Here is a 25596-nt window from a genome sequence, read left to right as displayed (position 1 = left end):
TGACCCAGAGATTTGTCTTTTTCCTTCTCCCCCATGACACATAAACTACAAGCTCCAGGAAAAGGCGTGAGTTATGTCTAACCTGTTCACCATGGCATCCCCAACACTTTGCCCTGTGCGTGGCATCCACAGAGGCGTGCTAAATATGGGTTAGGCACATGTTTTCATCCCAAGTACTCCAGCACAGAACACTGGAGTTTTCTGTAATCACAAAAACAACAGCATCGTGAGATTGTTCAGCCACAGGAAGTGGAATCCTGTTGGATGTAACCTATTTCCCCCAATAGAGCCCTGCCCAGAGTTGATAGAGAGCTTAAGTTAAATATACTCCAAGCTGGGCACAGTGGTGCACATCTGTAGACTCAGCTGCTCTGGAAGATGAGGCAGCAGGATCGCCTTTACCCAGTAAGTTGAGGTTTTAGTGTGCGATGATCATGCCTGTGAATGCCACTGCACTCCAGCCTGGGCAACCTAGCAAGACCCTGTCTCTGAAATACACACACACACACACACACACACACACACACTAGAATTATTCTACAACTGAAGAAATGGGAATATGGAATAATATTGTCTCCTGGGCTAATTTCTCTCTCAACAGAGACATTTAAGCCACCAGGAAGAACACAAGGCACCTGGGCCCTGGAGTTGGATGATCAGGGCTTAGACCCTGGATCAACCTATGTGACCTGGGGCGAGTCATTTAATCTCTCCAAGACCCCATTTCCTTTTCTGCAAAATGGGCACATGTGCAGTAAATAATTAACTTGGGTCCAAAGAATTGGCCCTTTGCCCCTCCTGGGTGAAAGCAACTGGGAAGTAAATTCTAAGCCCTTGGAATGTTTTGCCTGTTAAGAGTGTCTTTGTGGCTGGGTGTGGTGGCTCATGCCTGTAATCCCAGCACTTTGGGAGGCTGAGGCAGGAGGATCACTCGAGTCTAGGAGTTCAAGACCAGCCTGGGCAACATAGCGAGACCCCCCTCATCTCTAAAATAAATAAGTAAAAATTTAAAATAAAAAAAAAAGAGTGTCTGTTTACCTGGGGCATTGGGCCATGCCGTATAGCCTTTGCTGAAAACGTGATTAATGCTGGTGGCCTTGGACCATGTGGTATCAGCTCAGCCTCTGGAGGGGCTCAAGACTAAAGTCAGGCCAGGTGCAGTGGCTCACGCCTGTAATCCCAACACTCTGGGATGCCGAAGTAGGCAGATCACTTGAGGTGAAGAGTTCGAGACCAGCCTGGCCAACATGGTGAAACCCCGTCTCTACTAAAAATACAAAAATGAGCTGGGCGTGGTTGCGGGTGCCTGTAATCCCAGCTACTCGGGAAGCTGAGGCAGGAGAATCGCTTGAACCTGGGAGGTGGAGGCTGCAGTGGGCAGAGATCGCACCACTGCACTCCAGCCTGGATGGCAGAGCGAGACTCTGTCTCAAAAAATTAAAAACAAAATAAAAATTTAAAAAAGACTAAAGTCAGCCACGTGGGTAGTCAGCCATGGCTATGCAACTGACCTCCAGTAAACCTTCTGGATAGGAAGGCTCAGGAGCTCTTCTCAGGTCTGCATACTCTGTATGTATTGTCACTCATCGCTGCTGAGAGAAGCTGGCCCCGTCTGTACAACCCCACGAGGAAAGGGCACCTAGAAGTGGTGGCAGTGGCTGCTGCCATCACACTGGCTGCAGCGGGGAGGTGTGGCTGGGGTCGAACACTCTATGGAGCCGGTGGGAGCCCCGCCCCTTCTGAGTTGGGACGGGAACTCCTTGGGTGCCTCGGCAACCTCTCAAACCGCAGCTGCAGACCCAGGCCTCCTGCTCTGTGGAGCAGGCAGGAGCCCCACCCTCCTGGATGGGGCTACAGCTGCCCAAACTGCAGCTGTGGATCGGAACCTCCCTGTGCTCTTGGGGGAGGGCTAGGAGCAGGCAGGATCTGCCTTCCCGGGTGCAGCGGCGCTGCCTTCCCAGGCCCAGGAGCTGGGTGTCTCTGCAGCCTGCACCCTCGGGGACCCCAGGAAGGACCCCCCCCCACCAAGTCTCTGCAAGCTCAGGGGTGTCTTCTGCTGCCTGGCCTCTCTCCACTCTAGGGGCCTGCTCAGATCTCTTAGGGGGTTTGGGGCCAAGCCTGTGAGCCATGAATGGCAGTGGGAGGCCGATTGATTCCTGGGTGGAAGGGGGCAGGTCCCCAATAAGGCCCCACCTGCGGGCCAGGGAGGGCCTGAAGGCTGCAGGCCGGGCTGCCAGTCCCCCGGACTGGAGTAGGGACTCGTGGTGCCTCTTTCCGGCTGGCCCATAGCTGCCCATGGACCAATCAGCACACACACTTTCTCCCCTCTGAGGTCCATAAAAGCCCAGGGCACAGCCAAAGCCAGGCAGAGGACGGCCAGAGGAAGACGAGGGCAGAGAGGCGATGGGATGAGTTGAGTACCCTCTCTGCTGAGAGCAGTAGAGGGTGGGACGACCAGTGGGCAGAGAAAAGCTAACCACTCTGCTGAGAGCTGCAGAGACCTGCAGAGACGTCCGAAAGACTTGCCTGTGGAGAGAAGCCACCCTCTCCAGGGCCTCCTCTCTGCTGAGAGCTGAACACTCCGTGGGAAGACCTGCCTACAGAGAGGAGCTACCCGCTCCTCTGAGCTGTTCTAACGCTAAATAAAACTCTTCCCCTTCTTCACTCTTCACTTGTCTGTGTACCTCATTCTTCCTGGACACAGGACAAGAACTCCAAGAACTCAGGCAAAGGTGCCAGCGGCCACAGAGGTTTCCGGCCAGAAAAATGACACCCCAGAGATCCCGTAACAGAAGCTTGCCCCTGGGTATCTCCTGTACTGCGCCCCGTACACCTCTTCCCTTGGCTGATTTTAACCCATGGCATTTAACCATAAGTAACACAGCTTTTCTGAGCTCTATGGGTCCTTCTGGTAAATTATCAAACCTGAAGGTGGTATTGGGCTCCCTTGAACTTGAAGTTGCTGTCAATAGTGAAGATAGTGTTGGAGACTCCTGAACCTTGTAGCACAAAAATAGCCCCCGCTTCACTGACATCAAGAAGATGAAATGAGGGCTGGGCATGGTGGCTCACGCCTGTCATCCCAGCACTTTGGGAAGCAAAGGCAGGCAGATCACTGGAGGTCAAGAGTTCAAGATCAGCCTGGCCAACATGATGAAACCCCGCCTCTACTAAAAATACAAAAATTGGGCCGGGCGCGGTGGCTCACGCCTGTAATCCCAGCACTCTGGGAGGCCGAGGAGGGTGGATCACAAGGTCAGGAGTTCGAGACCAGCCTGGCTAACATGGCGAAACCCCGTCTCTACTAAAAATGCAAAAATTAGCCAGGCGTGGTGGCTCATGCCTATAATCCCAGCTACTCGGGAGGCTGAGGCAGGAGAATCGCTTCAACCCAGGAGGCGGAGGTTGTGGTGAGCCAAAGTTGTGCCACTGCACTCCAGCCTGGGCGACAAGAGCGAAGCTCTGTCTCAGAAAAAAAAAAAACAAAAAACCCACAAAAATTAGCCAGGTGTGGTGGTGGACGCCTGTAGTCCCAGCCACTCAGGAGGCTGAGGCGGGAGAATCACTGGAACCTGGGAGGCGGAGGTTGCAGTGAGCTGAGATCACACCACTGCGCTACAGCCTGGGCAACAGAGCAAGACTCTGTCTCAGAAAAAAAAAAAAAAGGAGATGAAATGAGATGATGCATGTGAACCCTCAGCATAGGGCCAAGCCCAGAGTAAGCGCTCAACAAAGACATGTTACTCCCACAGTGTCATCTGTTTGCGGGGTGGCTAAGTGCAGGGGCGCTGGAGGGTGAAATCCTGGCTCTGCTACTCATTGCTATGGGACCTTAGACAAGTCACTCACTCCTCTGGACTTCGCGTCATCATCTAAAAGTCTTGTTAGAATGAGTTAATAGATACAAATCCCCCAAGACAGGCCCGGCACACGACACACGCTCCCTGTGCTGGTTTTTAATTATTGAAACAAGCACTAAGCTCTGAGTCAGAGGATGCCAGGCCCAGCTAGCCACGTGAGCTCCAGCACTCGGCCTGCAGGAATGCTGCTTCCTTGTTGGGAGAATGACAGCCTGAAATCCACGCTTTGGTGAAGGCTTTGGAAGGCTTTCTCGCTTCCAAAGTTGCCCAGTGTCACCCAGCAGGTTGGTTCTCAGTCTGCTCATTGGGGAAATACCCAAAGACTGATGCCAACCATAAAAGTGTGATTGATTCACCTGTTAAAACTTCTGCTGCAGAGCTTGGCTTGTCCGTGTCTGACCTGAAGGAGAGGCTCCATGGGAACACCGTGGGCTGAACACAGGCAAGACAGACGGCCCTGCGGGAGAGGAGGGAAGGGGGTGGGGACATGCACCGCCCAGCTGCTGCCTCATCTACCTTCATTCGCTCATTATATTTCTTTTTTTTTTTTTTTTTTTTTGAGACGGAGTCTCGCTCTGTCACCCTGGCTAGAGTGCAGTGGCGCGATCTCAGCTCACTGCAACCTCCGCCTCCCCGGTTTAAGCAGTTCTCTGCCTCAGCCTCCCAAGTAGCTTGGGATTACAGGCACACAACACCACGCCCGGCTAATTTTTGTATTTTTAGTAGAGATGGGGTTTCACCATCTTGGCCAGGCTGGTCTTAAACTCCTGACCTCGTGATCCACCCGCCTCGGCCTCCCAAAGTGCTGGGATTAGAAGCGTGAGCCACCGAGTCCCGCCCACTCGTTATATTTCTTTTGAGTGCCTACTATGCACAATGGCCAAGAGAAAAAAAAAAAAAAAAAAAACCATAAGTAAAGAAATAGAAGAACAAAATAATCTCAGATAATAATCAGGCTCAGAAGAAAATGAAACAGAGTGGTGAGATACAGAGAGCCTGAGAGGACCTCTGATGGGGAGGTCAGTGTGAAAAGATCATCCTCAAAAAAGGCAACATAGATTTTAGGCCGGGTGCGAGGGCTCACAGCTGTAATCCCAACACTTTGGGATGCTGAGGCAGCGGGGGATGGCTTGAGCCCAGGAGTTCAAGATCAGCCTGGGCAACATGGTGAAACCTTGTCTCTACTAAAACTATAAAACATTAGCTGGGCATGGTGGCGCATGCCTGTAGTCTCAGCTACTCAGGAGGCTGAGGTGGGAGGATCACCTGAGCCCGGGAAGTCAAGGCTATAGTGAGCAGTGATTGCACCACTGTACTCCAGCCTGGAGGACTAGAGTGAGACCCTAGTGCTGGGATTACAGGTGTGAGCCACCATGCCTGGCCTCAAAAAGATTTTAAATGATGAATCTCATGCCTATAATCCCAGCACTTTGGGAGGCCGAGGCGGGCGGATCACCTGAGATCAGGAGTTCAAGACCAGCCTGGCCAACATGGTGAAACCCCGTCTCTACTAAAATACAAAAACTCCCCGGGCGTGGTGGCGTGCGCCTATAATCCCAGCTACTCGGGAGGCTGAGACAGGAGAATTGCTTGAGCCCAGTAGGCGGAGACTGCAGTGAGATGAGATCACGCCACTGCACTCCAGCCTGCATGACAGAGTAAGACTCCATCTCCAATAAATAAATAAATAAATAAAATGATGAATCTGTATTAAAGATTTTATTAACTCATTATTAGTGAGGGAACCAGGCAGAGGTTACAACCAGTTCAAAGGAGAAGAAAGAACAGATACATGTCTAGATCAGGATGCAAATAGACACCAAACTGGCTTCTTCCACAGTGGGGAAGGGAAGCCAATGGAACCTCCCCCATGAAATTTATTTGCGTGTCCATAGGCAGGAATTGGTTGCATTGCCATAGGTTCTCTATGACTTAGAGCACCCTAAGATAGCACAAAGGTGATGAAAGGCTGGAGTTAGACAGCAGGAACCCTCTTCTCCAAATAATGCTTAGTTTTCCATTGAAGACATCAGTAACCTTTAAAAATAATATTTTTGTTTATTCCAAATTTCTGTTTTTGCCGGGCGCTGTGGCTCACGCCTGTAATCCCAGCACTTTGGAGGCCGAGGCTGACAGATCACCTGAGGTCAGGAGTTTAAGACCAACCTGGTCAACATGGCGAAACCTCGTCTGTACTAAAAATACAAAAATTAGCCAGGCGTGATGGCACACGCGTGTAATCCCAGCTACTCAGGAGGCTGAGGCAGGAGAATCGCTTGAACCCGAGAGGCGGAAGTCGCAGTGAGCTGAGATCGTGACATTGCACCACTCCAGCCTGGGTGACAAGAACAAAACTCCACAGTAAAAAAAAAAAAAAGTTAGCCACCACACCCGGCTAATTTATTAGTATTTTTTTTTGTAGAGATGGGGTTTCACCATGTTGCCCAGGCTGGTCTCAAACTCCTAAACTCAAGCAACCCACTCACCTCAGTCTCCCAAAGTGCTGGGATTACAGGCATGAGCCACTGCACCGAGCCCCCAAATTTCTTTATGTCAGGTAAAACATCACTGATAGGTGACAGTTGAACCAAGATGGTATGTATGTCATGGAGTCCCGCTGGGTATGGTGGCTTACGCCTATAATCCCAACACTTTGGGAGACTGAGGCAGGAGGATCACTTGAGCCCAGGAGTTTGAGACCAGCCTGGGCAGCATAGCAAGACTCGATGTCTACAAAAAAATTTTAAAATTAACTTGGTGTGGTGGCATGCGCTTGTGGTCCCAGCTACTCAGGAGGCTGAGGTGGGAGGATTGCTTGAGCCTGGGAGGTCTAGGATGCAATGAGCAATGATTGTCCCACTGCACTCCAGCCTGGGTAACAAAGCGAGACCCTGTCTCAAAATAAAAAAAAAAAAGAGTCCCTCGCAAAGACCTGGGGAAGGGCATTTCTCAGCAGAGGAAATAGGGCACAGCAAACAGTCGGAAATGAGTTTGGTGTGTTTGTGTTTAAGGACTCAAAAGAAGGTCAGTGGAACTACAGCCAGTGACAGAGGGGCCGCTGGTGGGCAAAAAGGAGAGGGGCAGGCAGGAGCCACGGCCTGGGGTGCAGGCTGGGGTTTTACTGTAAAAAATTGTGGGAAGCCCTGGAGAACTCTAAGCAGGGAAGGAAGAGGATCTCACTTTTTTTTTCTTTTTTGAGACTGAGTCTCTCACTCTGTCACCCAGGCTGGAGTGCAGTGGCACAGTCTCGGCTCACTGCAATCTCTGCTTCTCAGGTTTAAGTGATTCTCGTGCCTCAGCCTCCTGAGTAGCTAGGATTACAGGCGTGTGCCACCACGCCTGGCTAATTTTTGTATTTTTAGTAGAGTCGGGGGTTTCACCATGCTGGCCATGGCTGGTCTTGAGCTCCTGGTTTCAAGTTATTCGCCCACCTCAGCCTCTCAAAATGCTGGGATTACAGGTGTGGGCCACCGCACCCAGGGCAAGGATCTCACATTTTAAAAGACTCTTCGGGCAGCTGAGACTCCAACTATTTAAAATGACTGCAGGCAAGAACCTAAACTTCCCACAAAGAAGCTTTCCTTAGAGGAGTTCAGGAAATAATCCTGAAGCCAGAAGCTGGAAAGAAAGAATGACAGGGAGAGATTGGCAGAATGTGGAGCATTGAGAAAGCTCCTGCCTCCTGGCGGGAGTGAGGTCGGTTCAACCACTCTTGGGAACTGGTAGAATCTACTAAGACTGAACATTCCTCCACCCTTCGACCCAGCGCTTCCTCTCCAACTGCAAGGCGAGCACAAGGGCATCAGAGGACATGTGCAAGACTGTTTACAGCAGTGCTATTATTTCCTGTAACCTGGAAACCACCCCAGCGCCCAGCAGTGGTAGAATGGACCCATTGTGGTCTACTCCTACAATGAAATACTGAACTGCAATGAAAAGAAAGAAACTACTATCGGACGGGTGCAGTGGCTCACGCCTGTAATCCCAGCACTTTGGGAAGTGGAGGCGGGCGGATCACTTGAGGTCAGGGGTTTGAGAGCAGCCTAGCCAACATGGTGAAACCCTATCTCTACTAAAAATACGAAATTAGCCAGGTGCGGTGGCGCATGCCTGTAATCCCAGCTACTCAGGAGGCTGAGGCAGGAAAATCGCTTGAACCTGGGAGGTGGAGGTTGTGGTGAGCCGAGATCTCACCATTGCACTCCAGCCTGGGCAACAAGAGCAAAACTCCGTCTCAAAAAAAAGAAAGAAAGAAATAAAGTTAACAGTTTAAAAAGCAATGTGAAAAGGCAGGAATGGGTGCCGCATTTCCTTCTAGGGCTGCCCTCATTGAGCCATTCGATTCCTGGGTGGGCAGAGGGCCAGGGCCTCAGGCCCAGCCCAGGGAGGCCAAATGCCAGGGCCCACAGTCTCCCCAGAGTGGGTTGGCAAAGAATGACAGGACTGGTTCCCCAGCCTGGAATCTAAGCTGAGCCTGCAGCCTTCGAGCTGGGAGGAGCTTGCGGCTGCCTGGCTGCCCCGCTGCCCCGCTTCATTCGCTGAATTCAGAAGCGCCTGTGGCGAGCCTCTCCCATGGACGGCCGGGTACCCGCCCTGGGCTCTGCTGCCTGGACGCTGAGCCCGATGCGGAATTCCTCTCCCAGCAGCGGGGAGGCGCTATTATTAGTTGATTAATTTGCAAAACAAAAACCTGGCTGGGGCAATTGGTCTTGAAGGAAGGTTCTCCCAGAGCGAGTAAATCAGAGACAGAACCAGAAGAATAATCTTGGGGAAAAGGAAAGTGGCTGACTCTGGTGCTGAGTCCCGGCCTTGCCAGGGACCCCGACTCTGCTGTTACACAGGGAATGCTGTCTGGAATCGGCCCGGTGGCAGGTGGGGGATAGACAGCTCTCCCCTCCGTCTGATGCCTGCTCCTGTTCTCCTCCTTGAGCATCAATCGGGAGAAAGATGTGGGTTTGGGTTTTTCCCCCTCACTTCTCAGACCCAGAACTGCCCCATCCCAGTCTGGGGGGAGACATGATGCTCCATCCCCCAAAGCTGAGCCCCCTCATGGGGCATCCAGGAGAAGGCAATGGGTCCCCAGGACAGGGCCCGGACCTCCCCCTTGCTCGCCCGGCCCCACAAAGCCCCACTCAGCTTCTCCACTGCCTTCATTGTCTACAGGCTTCAACCTCACAAAACGCCCGACAAAAGCCCTGCAGTCCACGGCCCAAAGGCCACAAGCCAGCTATTGTGACATTCCAGCTGGCCTGGGAGGCTTCACTTCCCACTCTCAGGAGCTTTTTAAAGTATCTCTTAAAAATGCATCTCAGATGGGGAAAAGAGGTAGCAATTCTGTTGCCAAGGAAAATGAGATTTTGGCCAAGTGCAGTGAGTCATGCCCGTAATCCCAATACTTTGGGAGGCCGAGACAGGAGGATGGCTTGAACCCAGGAGTTTAAGACCAGCCTGGGCAACACAGTAAGACCCTGTCTCTACAAAAAAATTTAAAAATTACCAAAGTGTGGTGGCACATGCCTATGGTCCCAGCTACTCAGGAGGCTAAAGTGGGATGATCACTTGAGCCCAGGAGTTAAGAGATGACAGTGAACTATGATCTTGCCACTGCACTCCAGCCTGGGCAACAGAGCAAGACTCTATCTCAGGAAGAAGGAGAGACAGAGAGGGAGAGAGAGAGAGAAAGAGAAAAGAAAGGAAAGGGAAGGAAGGAAGGAGAAAGGAAGGAAGGCAGGGAGGGAAGGAAGGAAAATGAAATTTTCTCCTAATCCTTACAATCGAATAGCTAGCGACCACAACTCTTATCATTTGAAAACTCCTTGAAATCAAGCATCTCTTGGTCAACTTGACCCCTAATTTGTTTTGTTTTAAGGACCCTCTAGGACAAGGAAGACGTGTTCTGTTTTCTCCCAACCTTCTGGAAATCCTTCCCAAGATGGGAGGACTGGAATTCCAGAACAAGGGATGACAGGAGCAGGAGAAAGGTGGGAGAGACTGTGGCCGGACCTCACCTGAGAAAGTCAGCCCTTCCCAAGGCATCCATGCATCTGGGCCCCTCACCCATTTGGCCCCCTTCCCTCTTAGATGCAAGGCTTCTGATTCTGATGGAAGATATTTGGCTTCTTCAAGGAGTGTGGGCACAGTAAGCATGCCACTGGCTTCTCCCAATTCCTGAATAAGGGACACTTACCAGGCAAGTGCCGGGGACCCCCACATCCTCAGGCCCAGCAGCTCTCTCCTGCCCTGGGAGAATTTAATCTGAAGCAGTTCCAAGCAACTAAACGAAAGGTTGGCTCCTCCCCTTCCCCTCCAGTGCAGGTCTCAGGGGTCACTCAGGTGCCAGAAAACACAGGTGGATGTCAACACTCTCAGCTCCTCCCCATCCCTCTGCATGGGTGAGATGAATTGCTTCAGCCGTGGGAGCTCAAAATAAGATTGCGGATCAGAAGGCTGAAGATGAATTGATCCACTGAGGCTGGAGTGCAGGCCCTCATTCTCCGCTCCCGGGAGAAGCCTGTCTCTGTGCCCAAGGAAGGAAAGAAGCTAAGAAACTGAGCTTCACCGGAGGAACAGTCACGCTGTCTTGATGGGGCTTCCCAGAACCCTGCTCCAGGCCCCTCCTGGCAGAGTTCAAAAGGAGCTGAGGGGCCAGGCATGGTGGCTCATGCCTGTAACCCCAGCACTTTGGGATGCAGAGATGGGCAGATTGTTTGAGGTCAGGAGTTCGAAACAAGCCAGGGGAACATGGCAAGACCCTGTCTCTACAAAAAATTTAAAAACTAGCTGGGCATGGTGGCACACACCTGTGGTCCTAGCTACTCAGGAGGCTGAGGTGAGAGGATTGCTTGAGCCCAGGAGGTTGAGGCTGCAGTGAGCCCTGATTGTGCTACTGCACTCCAGCCTGGGCAACAGAACAAGACCCTGTCTAAAAAAAAAAAAAAAAAAAAAAAAAAAAAAAAGGGGCCGGGCACAGTGACTCATGCCCATAATCCCAGTGATTTGGGAGGGCGAGGCAGGCTGATCACCTGATGTCAGGACTTCGAGACCAGCCTGGCCAACATGGTGAAACATTATCTCTACTAAAAATACAAAACTAGCCAGGTGTGGGGGTGCACGCCTGTAATCCCAGCTACTTGGGAAGTTAAGGCAGGAGAATTGCTTGAACCCGGGAGATGGAGGTTGCAGTGAGCCAAGGTCGTACCATTGTACTGCAGCCTGGGTGACAAGAGCAAAACTCCATCTAAAAAAAAAAAAAGACCAGGCGCAGTGACTCACGCCTGTAATCCTAGCACTTTGGGAGGCTGAGGTGGGTGGATCATCAGGTCAGGAGTTTGAGACCAGCCTGGCCAACATGGTGAAACCCTGTCTCTACCAAAAATACAAAAATTAGCCGGGCTTGGTGGTGGGCGCCTGTAATCCCAGCTACTCTGGAGGCTGAGGCAGGAGAATCGCTTGAACCCGGAAGGCAGAGATTGCAGACAGCTGAGATCGTGCCATTGCACTCCAGCCTGGGTGATACAATAAGACTCCGTCTCAAAAAAAAAAAAAGGAAAAGGAGATTAGGGCACGGACACATACGGAGGAATGACCATGTGAGGACACAGGGAGAAGATGGCCAGCTGTGAGCCAGAGAGGGAGCTCCGGAGAAACCAGCCCTGCCTGCACCTTGATCTCAGACTCCTAGCCTCTAGAACTGTGAAGAAATCAATTGGTGTGTAAATCCCAAGTCTGTGGTACTCTGTCGTGGCAGCCCTTGCAAACAAATATCCCTGCAAAATGAGGATTTAGGACTAGATGGTTCCTAATACCCTTTGCAAGTGAAAAAAAAAAAGTCTTGATTTTAACTATTCCATTTTATCTGTGTTTATCCCTTTCTCCCCCTGCCCCAAATACTTACCATTATTGAAAGTCGAGGAAGCCAGGCACAGTGGCTCACTCCAGCCTGGGCAACAGAGCAAGATTCTATCTCAGGAAGAGAGACAGAGAGGGAGAGAGAGAAAGACAGCCTGTAATCCCAACATTTTAGAAGGCTGAGGTTGGTGGATCACCTGAGGTCAGGAGTTCGAGACCAGCCTGGCCAATATGGCGAAACCCCATCTCTACTAAAATTACAAAAATTAGCCGGGCATGATGGCACATGCCTGTAGTCCCAGCTACTCAGGAGGCTGAGGCAGGAGAATCGCTTGAACCCAGGAGGCGGAGGTTGCAAGTGAGCCAAGATGGCGCCACTGCATTCTAGCCTGGGTGATGAGCGAAACTCCATCTCAAAAAAAAACAAAAAACAAAAAACCCAGAAACTAATTATCTCCCAGGTTTAGAGGCCAGAAGTCCAAAATCCAGGTGTCAGCAGGGCCACGATCTCTCTAAAGATCCCAGGGGAGGGTCGTTCCCTGCCTCTTCCTAGCTTCTAGTGGCTGGTGGCAGTCCTGGGTGTCCTGGGCTTGTAGCTGCATCACTCCCATCTCTGCCTCCATCACCAGCATATGGTATTCTTCCTGGGTGTCTCTGTCCACATTTTTCTTTTTTCTTTTCTTTGTTTTTTTTTTGAGACAGAGTCTCACTCTGTCACCGGGCTGGAGTACAGGGGCACTAAGTGCTGGGATTACAGGCCTGAGCCACCACGCCCAGCCCAAATTTTCCTCTTCTTATAAAGATTCTAATTACTGGATTAAGGGCCAGCCTAATCCAGTATGACCTCACTTAACTTGATTGCATCAGCAAAGACCCTATTTCTAAATAAGGTCACATTCCCACATATCTGGGATTTGGCTTTTTTTTTTTTTCTTTGAGACAGGTTCCTACTCTGTCACCCAGGCATGAGTGCAATGGTGCAATCACGGTTCACTGCAGCCTCGACCTCCTGGGTTCAAGCAATCCTCCTGTTTCAGCCTCCTGAGTAACTGAGAATACAGGCACACACCACCATGCTTGGATGATTTTTAAATTTTTTCTAGAGACAAAAGAGACCAGAGGGAACAGCCACGGTGGCTCACGCCTGTAATCCCAGCACATTGGGAGGCTGAGGTGGGCAGATCACTTGAGGTCAGGAGTTTGAGGCCAGCCTGGCCAACATGGTGAAACCCCATCTCTACTAAAAATACAAAAATTAGCCAGGCATCATGGTGCATATCACTCATTCTAGCTACTCGGGAGGTTGAGGCACGAGAATCACTTGAACCCAGGAGGCAGAGGTTGCAGTGAGCTGAGATCACACCACTGCACTCCAGCCTGGGCGACAGAGCAAGACCCTATCTCAAAAAACAAACAAACAAGAGACAGAGACCAGAGGTCTCTGAGATGGGGTCCGTACGAAAGATACCACTACGTTGTCCAGGCTGGTCTCAAACTTCTAGGCTCAAGTGATTCTCCTGCCTCAGGCTTCCAGAGTGCTGAGATTACAGGTGTGAGCCACTGCACCCGGCCTGTTTCTCTTCTTCTTTTCTTTTTTTGAGACGGAGTTTCACTCTGTCACCCAGGCTGGAGTGCAGTGGCACGATCTCTGCTCACTGCAACCTCCACCTCCCAGGTTCAAGCAATTCTCTGCCTCATCCTCCCGAGTAGCTGGGATTACAGGCACCTGCCACCACGCCCGGCTAATTTTTTGTATTTTTAGTAGAGGCGGGGTTTCACCATCTTGGCCAGGCTGAACTTAAACTCCTGACCTCATGATCCACCCGCCTCAGCCTCCCAAAGTGCTGGGATTACAAGCGTGAGCCACCACACCCAGCCCTGTTTCTCTTTTTAACTCATCTTTTTGTTGACCAACTTTTCCTTTAATCCCAAATTGCTCGGGATTTATCATGAGCCGCCTAAGAAGACATGGAGTTGGAAGTGGAGACCCAGAGTGGTGCATGGAAGCTGGTTGTCACCAGGGTCTGTTCACGCTCAGGTGAAAGGCCCTCATCACACCAAATAGAAGCAGGCAGGATCAGAACACACAGCTGGTGAAACCCTCACGGGCCCTGGAGGAGGCCCAGATGCCCTGGCCCACTTCATAAGGCCTCAAACAGAAACGCCAAAGCCAGGGCAAACATCACTGGTACACAGCTCACTCAGAGAACCTGCAAGGACCACCCCGGAGCTGTTGTTTAAATCTTAAAAAGAGAAGAAGAAACAGGAATTGAAAAACAGGTTTTCTTTCCTAATCTGATACCCTAAACCCCATTCCTCCTACACACACACGCACACACCTATAAACATAGCCACAGACATCTCTACACACACACCCTGAAACCCACCTACACACACAACCCTATACAAAACTCTTAGCATATGCCCCACACACTCCTAGAAATGCACACACACACACACACACACACACACACACGCACGCAGTAGGGGCTCCCGTCTTAGATATTTTTAGAGAAAGCAATTTCATTGGGGTCTTTCCAGTGGAGCTCAAATTTCATTTCTCCATTTGGGAAAATCACATTTTCAAAATAGCTTTCTTTTTTTTTTTTTTTTGAGACAGTCTCGCTCTGTCACCCAGGCTGGAGTGCAGTGGTGCAATCTCAGCTCACTGCAACCTCTGCCTCCCGGGTTTAAGTGATTCTCCTGCCTCAGCCTCCTGAGTAGCTGGGACCACAGGCGTGCGTCATCAAGCCTGGCTCATTTTTTTGTGTGTGTTTTTAGTAGAGTCGGTGTTTCACCATGTTAGCCAGGATGGTCTTGATCTCCTGACCTCGTGATCCGCCCGCCTCGGCCTCCCAAAGTGCTGGGATTACAGGCGTGAGCCACCGCGCCCGGTCAAGAGTAGCTTTTATGCAATAGTTGGAAGTCGTGAGAATTGGCCAAGTCAGCCCCAGCACGGTTCTCCCCATGGTTTTCTTATTAACACCTTCCTTCTCTTGCAAATACCCACTGAGCTGGTTTTTCAAAAGCAGAAACCACTGACCCACTCACTGGTCTCCTTTGATACTTAGAGGTTAACGATTAATAAAAATATACATATTGATTCCAACTGCCAAGCTTCCCAGGCCTTTTCAGTATGTCCATCTTGGTGAGATCTGGCACCATTACTTACCACTTTTATGAGGAGGAAACCAACATTTAACCAAACTATTACCAGGCTTGCTGAAGTTCCTCCTGATCAGTCAGTTACAAACACACAAAATAACTAGATACTTGGTTGCCTGAGAGGCAGAAGGTGAATGGGCAATGCGGCCTGTTGGTGAAACATGGTCTTTTTTGCTCTATTAGAATCATGAGACCGGGCGCGGTGGCTCACACCTGTAATCCCAGCACTTTGGGAGGCCACAGCAGGTGGATCACCTGAGGTCGGGAGTTTGAGACCAGCCTGGCCAACATGGAGAAACCCCACCTCTACTAAAAACACAAAAATTAGCCAGACATGGTGGCGGGCGCCTGTAATTCCAGCTACTTGGGAGGCTGAGGTGCAAGAATCGCTTGAATCAGGGAGGCAGAGGTTGCATTGAGCCGAGATTGTGCCACTGCACTCCAGCCTGGGCGACAGAGCAAGAGATCCTGTCTGAAAAAAAAAAAAAGAAAGAAAGAAGCAGCATGATTCAGGCCGGGCACGATGGCTCACACCTGTAATCCCAGCAGGATTTGTTGAGCCTAGTAGTTCAAGAGCAGCCTGGGCGATAAAGTGAGACCTCTGTCTCTACAAAAAAAAAAAAAAAAACTAACCAAGCATGGTAGTACTTGCCTATGGTCCCAGCTATTGGAGAGGCTGATGTGGCTGAGGCAGGAGGATCACTTGATCCCAGGAGGTTGAGGCTGCAGTGAGCCATGATCATACCACTGCACTCCAGCCTGGGCAGCAGGGCAAGATCCTGTCTCAAAAAAGCAATAAACAATAAATAAACGGGCAGGGTGGCTGTAGTCCCAGCTACTTGGGAAGCTGAGGCAGGAGGATCACTTGAGCCTGTGAGGTTAAGGCTACAGTGAGCCATGATCAAACCACTGTAATCCAGCCTGAGCAACAGAGTGAGACCCGTCAAAAAGAAGAAAAGAGAGAAAGAGACAGAGAGGGAGAGAGAGAGAGAAAGAGTGAGAGAGAGAAAGGAAGGAAGGAAGGAAAGGAAGGGAGGGAGGGAGGGAGGGAGGAAGGAAGGAAGGGAGGAAGGAAAGATTTAAACCATTCTAGGAGGGAAGTTCCCCTCTCCTGAACAGAATGCAAATCTTTGTCCATCCTTGCCCTGGAAGGAGAGCAGCCAGCTTTTCTGCTGCTAAGAACTGCCATTAATGGGCTGGCCTCCTCTGAGTCAGCAGGGTGCTGAGTGCCTGACTTGAGCATCTCATGCAGAAGTTCTTACCTGGGGTCCACCCTCAAAGAAACATGCACAGAATTCATGGGGTGCTTGAACTTGGATGAGGGGGTGGAAATTACATCTTTATTTTCAATAACTTCTACTTGAAATTTAGTGTTTCCATTATGAACATAGTCAACAAACCATCACATTGTTATGACTTTATGACTCTGTCCCCAACAGAAATTCCAGATATTTTCCTATCACACGAGAATTGTTACAGAGATCTCCAGATATCTCCAGATATTTCTCAGTACTTTTGAATTAAGGCACTGACCCAACCTGCTGCCATTTGATGTCAAAGAAAAAAGTGCTTACAGCCAGGCGTGGTGGCTCACACCTGTAATCCCAGCATTTTAGGAGGCCGAGGCAGGTGGATCACCTGAGGTCAGGAGTTCCAGACCAGCCTGGCCAACATGGTGAAACCCCGTCTCTATTAAAAACACAAAAATTAGCCGGGCGTGGTAGCCCACGCCTGTAATCCCAGCTACTCGGGAGGCTGAGGCAGGAGAATCACTTGAACCCAGGAGGCGGAGGTTGCAGTGAGCATTGTGAAGGGAATGAAGATACCTCACATCCCAACACGGAAACCCAAAGGATGGACCAGTGTTTGCAGAGGAAGGTCCAGCCCTCTCTCTACTCCCATTCCTTGGGCAGCTCTCACCATGTCTGGGTCTTCCCTCTGCCTCTGTTGAAGCCCTTAATGTGGACCCCAGGGCAACTGTGAGACCCAAGGGGACCCCTGAACACTAGAGGGTGGCAGCAGGACTCCTTTGTGCCCCCCAACAATGTACGTGGGCCTGCAGATCTGGAACAGTGGGGAGCGTGCGCCTCAGTATGCACCCCCGCCTCCATCTGTGAACATGCAACTAGCTCACTCTCACCAGACAGCTGCAAGAGAGCAGGGATTCCTAAACCCTGGATGGAGTCAGAGTGACAGTCACATACTTCACTCCCGAGAGAAACTTCTGGGCCTTGTAAATCCTGTAGTCTAGCAAAATGTCCCCCTGTACTGAGATCACTCATAGGTCATGGGAGATCCTCTGGAAAACACGGAAGCTCTCTGACATAACCATGTAATGATTCTTTTTCTCTTTCTCATGAGTGCTGATGGGTAAATAATAGTAGCTAATATTGACTGAGAACTTTTGATGTGACAAGCACATAAAAAAAAAAAAAACTTATTTATGGCCAGGTGCAGTGGCTTACACCTGTAATCCCAGCATTTTGGGAGGCCGAGGTGGGTGGATCATCTGAGGTCAGGAGTTCGAGACCAGCCTGGCCAACATGGTGAAACCCCGTCTCTACTAAAAATCCAAAAAAATTAGCCGGGTGTGGTGGCAGGTGCCTGTAGTCCCAGCTACTTGGGAGGGTGAGGCAGGAGAATCACTTGAACCCAGCAGGTGGAGGTTGCAGCAAGCCAAGATCATGCCACTGTATTCCAGCCTGGGCAACAAGAGTGAAACTCTGTCTCAAAAATAGATAAATAAATAAATAAATAAAATTATTTTTGTATTTTTATTATTATCTCTTTAATTTTTTATCAAAAGTCCCTGTATTAGTCTGCTTTCAGGCTGCTAATAAAGATATACCCAAGACCGTGCAACTTACAAAAGAAAGAGGTTTAATGGACTTACAGTTCCACATGGCTGGGGAGGCCTCACAATGACAGTGGAAGGTGAAAGGCATGTCTCATATGGTGGCAGACAAGAGAAGAGAGCTTGTCTGCAGGGAAACTGCAGGGAAACTCGCCTTTTTAAAACCATCAGATCTCGTGAGACTTACTATCACGAGAACAGCATGGGAAGACCTGCCCCCACGATTCAATTACCTCCCACCAGGTCCCTCCCACAACATGTGGGAATTCAAGATGAGATTTGGGTGGGGACACAGCCAAACCATATCAGTCCCTTACTGGTCCTACTTCCATGAGTGGCCATGACCAGGGGAAAAGGGAGAGGGACCAGCCAGCAAGGGGAGGGACCATCTCACAACATTCCATTCATACACAGACCAGTATCAAGTTACTATTGTGGTTAGGAGTTGGGAGCACGGGTAGTAGCGGTGTTGTTAAAAAAAAAATACAGCCCCTCCCCCAAACTGGGGTCCCTGGGGACAATTTAGTCTGCTTCAACCCAAGAGGAAACAGATCAAAATTGGTTTGGGGCTGGATGCAGTGGCTCATGTCTATAATCCCAGCACATTGGGAGGTTGAAGTGGGAGGATCACTTCAGCTCGGGAGTTGGACCAGCCTGGGCAACAGAGAAAAACCCTGTCTCTACAAAAAGTATAAAAGTTAGCCAGGTGTGGTGACACGCACCTGTAGTCTCAGCTACTTCAGAGGCAGAGGTGGGAGGATTGCTTGAGGCAGGGAGGTCAAGGCTGCAGTGAGCTGTGATTGCACCACTGCACTCCAGCCGGGGCAACAGAGTTAGACTCTGTCTCAAAATTTAAAATAAAAAAAAAAGTGGTTTGGGAAGGCCAGAAACATCAGGAATGGAGGGAGGAAGAAAATCCAGGTGCTGGGAAGGCCCTGGGGCGGCAGGCTCTTTGGAAGGCATTGCCTTCCCCATGCTGGGATCCCCCCAGCACTTCAGGTTTGGCAGAAGGGGGCAGCCTGCAACCCCCAAGGGCAGGTCTGGGGCTGCCAGATGTTCCAGGCATGGGGCTGGAGGGGACTCACAAAGGCGTGCCCTCCAGGGAGATGACAGCGCCGCTCCCAGCTTCTCACCCGGTCTGCCATGGTCCTTGACCTCTTGTAGCAGTTTGCTTGTTCATGCTTGATCCCTGTCAGCTTCTTTTTGTTTCTCTTTTTTTTTTTTTTGAGATGGAGTCTCATTCTGTTGCCCAGGCTGGAGTGCAGTGGTGTGATCTCTGCTGCTCACTGCAACCTCTGCCTCCTGGGTTCAAGCGATTCTCCTGCCTCAGCCTCCCGAGTAGCTAGGATTACACCACGTGTCATCACACCCAGCTAGTTTTTGTATTTCTAGTACAGATGGGGTTTCACCATGTTGGCCAGGCTGGTCTTGAACTCCTGACCTCAAGTGATCCACCTGCCTTGGCCTCTCAAAGTGCTGGGATTACAGGCGTGAGCCACCAGGTCCGGCCCCTGTCAGCTTCTTGATGGCATCCTTAGAGCTGGCATAGGTCATTTTGCCCTTAAGGGGTGCAGACTCAGGGGCCCAGAAGATAAATACCAGGTCCTCCTTGCTCTCCTTCGACCCATAGGTTGCGTCCCCTCAGAGGACACAGCAGCAGTCTTTGTCTGGCAGCATCTTGGCAAAGGTGGTGTAGGGGTTGTCAACGGTCCAGCCCACGTCATCCACCAGGGTCTCCTCGCCCTCCTCCAGGGCGATGTTCTTCTCACCCTCACTCAGGCAGAAGAGCAGCACCATTTTCTTGCGCTTCTTCACCTCCTCTGGCGTCGAAGATTTGCCCACTGTCATGTCAGTGAACACCTTGATGACACCATCAGAGATAGCCACACCAGAGGCCATGTTTTCAGAAATGAAAAGGAGATAGCAGCCAGGTGCCGTGGCTCACGTCTGTAATCCCAGGTTTGGGAGGCCAAGGCAGGAGGATTGCTTGAGCCCAGAAGTTTGAGACCAGCCCAGGCAATATGGCAAGACCTGGTCTCTACAAAAAATTTTAAAAAAAAATTAGTCTGGCATGGTGGCATGTAACTGTAGGCCCAGCAACTTGGGAGGCTGAGAGGGGAGGATTGCTTGAGTCCAGGAGATCGAGGCTGCAGTGAGCCATGTTCACACCACTGCACTCCAGTCTGAGCAACAGAGTGAGCCTGTGTCTTGAAAACAACAGCAAAGAAAGAAAGGAAGGAAAGAAGGAAGGAAGGAAGGAAGGAAGGAAGGAAGGAAGGAAGGAAGGAAGGAAGGAAGGCAGGCAGGCAGGCAGGCAGGCAGGCAGGCCAAGCCGAGCCAAGCCGGGCATAATGGCTCATGCCTGTAATCCCAGCACTTTAAGGGAGGCAGAGGTGGGTGGATCACTTGAGGTCAGGAGTTTGAGACCAGCCTGGACAACATGGCGAAACCCCATCTCTACTAAAAATACAAAAATTAGCCTGGTGTGGTGGAACATGTTTGTAATCTCAGCTACTCAGGAGTCTGAGGCATAAGAATCAGTTGAACCTGGGAGGCTGAGGTTGCAGTGAGCCAAGATTGCACCACTGGACTCCAGCCTGTGCAACAGAGTGAGACTTCGTGGGGAGGGGAGGGGAGGGGAAGGAAAAGAAAAGGAGATGGCAAGGAGAGCCAGAGAAAAGGAGAGCTGCTGTGGCTGCTGCCAGGGTCTGACTGAACCAAGCACTTTAATTGTCCCCATAATCCTATGATCTGAGGTCCATACTCTTACTACCCCCATTTTACAGAGGAGGAAATAGAGCCCTAGAGCTGTCAGTGATTTGGGAGAAGTCTCAAGTCTGGTGGGTGTCTTGAACTTGGCCCCACGTGGTCTGGATGAGGCAAGTTACACCAAGACCTATGTGTCTCTTTTCTAGAACATGTGCCTCAAGTTGCAGCAGAGGGAGGCATGGAAATGTCTGCAAACTTCTTTGTTAAAATGTTTTTTCACCTTGTTTAGAAAACATACTAGTTTGATTTAAAGAAGCAAATCAATAGTTAAGAGCTCAGATTCCAGAAATATTCAAACTCGGGAGATATCGGAGAAATGCAAACAAAGATGGTGTTATGAGAGAGCATTTTACACTCATCAGAAAGGCAAAAATTAGGAAGGTGGGAATGAGACGGGTGGAGGATTGGCCAAGCTGTGCAGACAGGCAGGAGAGCAAGGAGCTAAGAGCCCAGGTGCCATAGCCGGTCTGGGGTGGATCTCAAAGCCCATCCTGGCGCTTCTGAGCTGGTTTCCTTACCCGAAAAATGGAGACAATGTTATAAAATTATTGTGAGGATTCAAACAACCATTGACATCAAGTGCTGGGAATGGAGTCTATGCTGAATAAAGGATCTGAACCCAGCACCGGCCACTATAAGCTCCCAGAGGGAAAGGACTTCTCTCGGCTCCTTTGCTGTATCCTCAGTGCCTAGAATAACTGAGCACAGGGACAATCTTCAGGGGAACCAGCAAGTAAACTATGGTAGAGTTGTACTATACACTATCCCATACACTGCAGCAGTTAGAAGCAATCACCTGGCGCCAGGATTGGTGAACTTTTCCATTAAAAAATAGATAGCACTTTGAGAGGCCAAGGCAGGCAGATCACCTGAGGTCAGGAGTTTTAGACCAGCCTGGCCAACATGGTGAAACCCTGTCTCTACTAAAAATACAAAAATTAGGCCAGGCGCAGTGGCTCACACCTGTAATGCTAGCACTTTGGGAGGCTGAGGCGGGTGGCTCACCTGAGGTCAGGAGTTCGAGACCAGCCTGGCCAACAAGGTGAAACCTCGTCTCTACTAAAAAATACAAAAATTAGCCGGGCGTGGTGGCACACGCCTGTAATCCCAGCTACTCAGGAAGCTGAGGAAGGAGAATCACTTGAACCCAGGTGGTGGAGGTTACAGTGAGCTGAGATCGCGCCACTGCACTCCAGCCTGCACCACGGGAGCGAGACTCAATCTCAAAAGAAAAAAGAATACAAAAATTAGCTGGGTGTTGTGGGGGGACTATTGTGGTCCCAACTACTCGGGAGGCTGAGGCATGAGAATCACTTGAACCTAGGAGGTGGAGGTTGCAGTGAGCCGAGACTGCACCACTGCATTCCAGCCTGTGTGACAGAACGAGCGTCTGTTTCAAAAAAAAAAAAAAAAAATAGGCCAGGTGTGGTGGCTCACGCCTGTAATCCCAGCACTTTGGGAGGCCAAGGCGGGTGGATCTCTTGAGCCCACGTGTTCCAGACCAGCCTGGGCAACAGGAAAACCTGTTGAAAACAGGAAGACCAGCCTGGGAAAACCCTGTCGCTACAAAAATTACAAAAATTAGCCAGGTATGGTGGTGTACACCTGTAGTTTCAGCTACCTGGGAGGCTGAAGTGGGAGGATAACCTGAGCCCGGAAAGGTCAAAGCTACAGTGAGCTGTGATCACACCACTGCACTCCAGCCTGGGTGACAGAGGGAGACCCTGTCTCAGAAAAATAAATAAATAAAATAAAATGACCAATCTGCTTTAAAAAAAATAGTTATTTTATTTTTATTTATTTATTTATTTTGAGACGGAGTCTCGCTCTGTCGCCAGGCTGGAGTGCAGTGCAACCTCCAACTCTCTGCAACCTCCGACTCCCTGGTTCAAGCTATTCTCGTGCCTCAGCCTCCCAAGTAGCTGGGATTACAGGCACATGCCACCATGCCCAGCTAATTTTTGTATTTTTAGTAGAGACGGGGTTTCACCATGTTGGCCAGGATGGTCTCAATCTACTGACCTCATGATGCGCCCGCCTTGGCCTCCCAAAGTTCTGGGATTACAGGCGTGAGCCACGGCACCCTGCCAGATAGGAAATATTTTAGGCTTTGCAGACCACAAAGACACTGCTACAGTCTTAGATAATATGCAAATGAGTGGGTGGGGCTGTTCCAAAACCTTTATGGACATTGAAATGTGAACTCTATGTCATTTTCTTTTTCTTTTTTTTCTGAAACAGACTCTACTCTGTTGCCCAGGCTGGAGTGCAGTGGTGCAATCTTGGCTCACTGCAACCTCCACCTCCCAGATTCAAGCGATTCTTGTATCTCAGCCTCCTGAGTAGCTGGGATTATAGGTGCACACCACCATGCCCGGCTAATTTTTGTATTTTTAATAGAGACGGGTTTCACCATGTTGGCCAAGCTGGTCTTGAATTCCTGGCTTCAAGTGATCCTACCACCTTGGCCTCCCAAAGTTCTGGGATTACAAGTGTGAGCCACCATGCCAGGCCTCCATGTCATTTTAATGTGTCACAAAATATGATTCTTCTTTTGATTTTTTACCCCAGTCATTTAAAAATTAGCTTGCTGACTGTACAGAAATTGCCATGCCCCAGATTTGGCCTATGGGCTATAGTTTGCTGAGTCCTATTCTAGGGCTACAACCCAGAGAAATTTTTTTTTTTTTTTTTCTGAGACAGCATCTTGCTCTGTCACCCAGGCTGAAATACAGTGACACTGTCAAAGCTCACTGAAGCCTTAACTTTCTGGGTTTAAGTAAAGCTCCTACCTCAGCCTCCAAGGTAGCTGGGACTGCAGGCTCACAATGCTACACCTGGCTAATTTTTGTTTTGTTTTGTTTTGTTTCTTTAAAACAGAGTCTTGCTCTGTCACTCAGGCTGGAGTGCAGTGGCACAATCTCAGCTCACTGCAACCTCCACCTCCCCAGTTCAAGCGATTCTCCTGCCTCGGCCTCCCAAGTAGCTGGGATTACAGGTGTGTGCCATCATGCCCAGCTAATTTTTGTATTTTCAGTAGAGTTGGGGTTTCACCATGTTGGCCAGGCTGGTCTCGAACTGCTGGCCTCAGGTGATCCACCTGTCTCAGCCTCCCAATGTGCTAGAATTATAAGCATGAGCCACCACGCCCAGCCAATTTTTGTATTTTTAGTAGAGATTAGGTTTTGCTATGTTGCCCAGGCTGGCCTCCAACTCCTGAGGTCAAGCAGTCGTCCCACCTTGGCCTCCCAAAGTGCTGGGATTACAAGTGTGAGCCACCATGCCTAGCTAACAAATTCTTTTTTTTTTTTTTTTTTTTTTTTTTTGAGTCGGAGTCTCGCTCTGTCAGGCTCCCACCACCATGCCTGGCTAATTTTTTGCATTTTTAGTAGAGACAGGTTTCATCACCTTGGCCAGGCTGATCTCGAACTCCTGACCTCAGGTGATCCGCCCTCCTCAGCCTCCCAGAGTGCTGGGATTACAGGGTTGAGCCACCATGCCCAGCCAACACATTCTTAAAATACAACAAGCAAAGCCAGTGATCTTGGGCAGAATGAGGGTTAGAGAGAGATAATCATGCATCCTTGCTTTCCAGAGACAGATAGTTGACCCCAAGTTGTCCCAGTAATTAATAGCCTCTCTGTCACTCTCAAAAATCCCAGATTGAATTTGCTCCCCGGCCCCAGTTAAACCATCATTCTATTTATATAAATTAAACACATACGTTCCCTAGAGTATCCCAACCTCTAGAGCGCTGGTCAGCAATTTTCTTTTTTCTGTAAAGGGCCAGACAGTCAGTATTTTCAGCTTTGTGCCATACAATCTCTGCTGTAACTACTCAATTCTGCCAATGTGGCATGAAAGCAACCAGAAATGTACATAAAAAATGAGCGTGGGCCTGGTGCGGTGGCTCACATCTGTAATCCTAGCACTTTGGGAGGCCAAGGCAGGTGGATCATCTGAGGTCAGGAGTTTGAGACCAGCCTGGCCAACATGCAGAAACCCTGTCTCTACTAAAAATACAAAAATTAGCCAGGCGTCGTGGCGCACACCTGTAATCCCAGCTACTCAGGAGGCTGAGGAAGGAGAATGGCTTGAACCCAGCAGGCGGAGGTTGCAGTGAGCCGAGATCACACCACTGCACTCCAGCCTGGGCAACAGAGCAAGACTCCATCTCAAAAAAAAAAACAAACAAAAAAATGAGTGTGGCTGTGCACCAGTAAAACTTAGACATGGATACTGATACTTGAATTTCATATAATTTTCAGGTGTCACAAAACTGTATTCTTTTGATTTTTTTTTCAGCCATTTAAAGATGTAAAAACTGGCCGGGTGCATTGGCTCTCGCTTGTAATCCCAACACCTTGGAAGGCCGAGGCAGGCGGATCACTTGAGGTCAGGAGTTTGAGACCAGTCTGGCAAACATGGTGAAACTCCGTCTCTACTAAAAATACAAAATAAAAATTAGCCGGGCGTGGTGGCAGGCACCTGTAGTCCCAGCTACTGGGGAGGCTGAGGCAGGAGAATCACTTGAACCCAGGAGGCGAAGGTTGCAGTAAGCTGAGATGGCACCATCGCACTCCAGCCTGGGCAACAGGGCAAGACTCCATCTCGAAAAAGAAATATATATATATACCATTTTTGGCTTGCAGGTTGTATAAAAGCTGGCAATCGGCTGTGGTTTGTTGCTCCCTGATCTAGGGTAACACCTGGCACCATGGTAGGTGCTGAATAAATGTCTGGTTATTGCTAAGTACACCCACAGAACAACTGTGCATGCTTTATACAGACACATGCAGATTCAAAGACAGATGAACACCCTAGTGAGGGCCTAGGAGGGGGAGGGGAGAGGGACTAGGGGTTGGGAGTAACTGGAGAAAATAATGAAATAGGTCAGGCGCAGTGGCACATGCCTAGAATCCCAGCACTTTGGGAGGCCAAGGCAGGAGGATTGCTTGAGCCCAGGAGATAGAGACGAGCCTGAGCAACATGGTGAAACCCTGTCTCTACAAAAAATACAAAAATTAGCCAGGCGTGGTGGTGCGTGCCTGCGATCCCAGCTACTTGGGAGGCTGAGGTGGGAGAATCACCTGAACCCAG

General features: G+C 50.0%; 1 pseudogene; it reads right to left on the bottom strand.

Annotated features, from left to right (window-relative positions):
* Positions 1-17621: 17621 nt before the first annotated feature.
* Positions 17622-19626, bottom strand: LOC107973867 (cofilin-1-like; annotated as a pseudogene).
* Positions 19627-25596: the final 5970 nt, after the last annotated feature.

The sequence above is a fragment of the Pan troglodytes genome, chromosome 1 (genome assembly GCF_028858775.2).
Source record: "Pan troglodytes isolate AG18354 chromosome 1, NHGRI_mPanTro3-v2.0_pri, whole genome shotgun sequence".
NCBI classification, from domain to species: domain Eukaryota; kingdom Metazoa; phylum Chordata; class Mammalia; order Primates; family Hominidae; genus Pan; species Pan troglodytes.
This window is presented reverse-complemented; position numbering and strand designations above follow the sequence as displayed.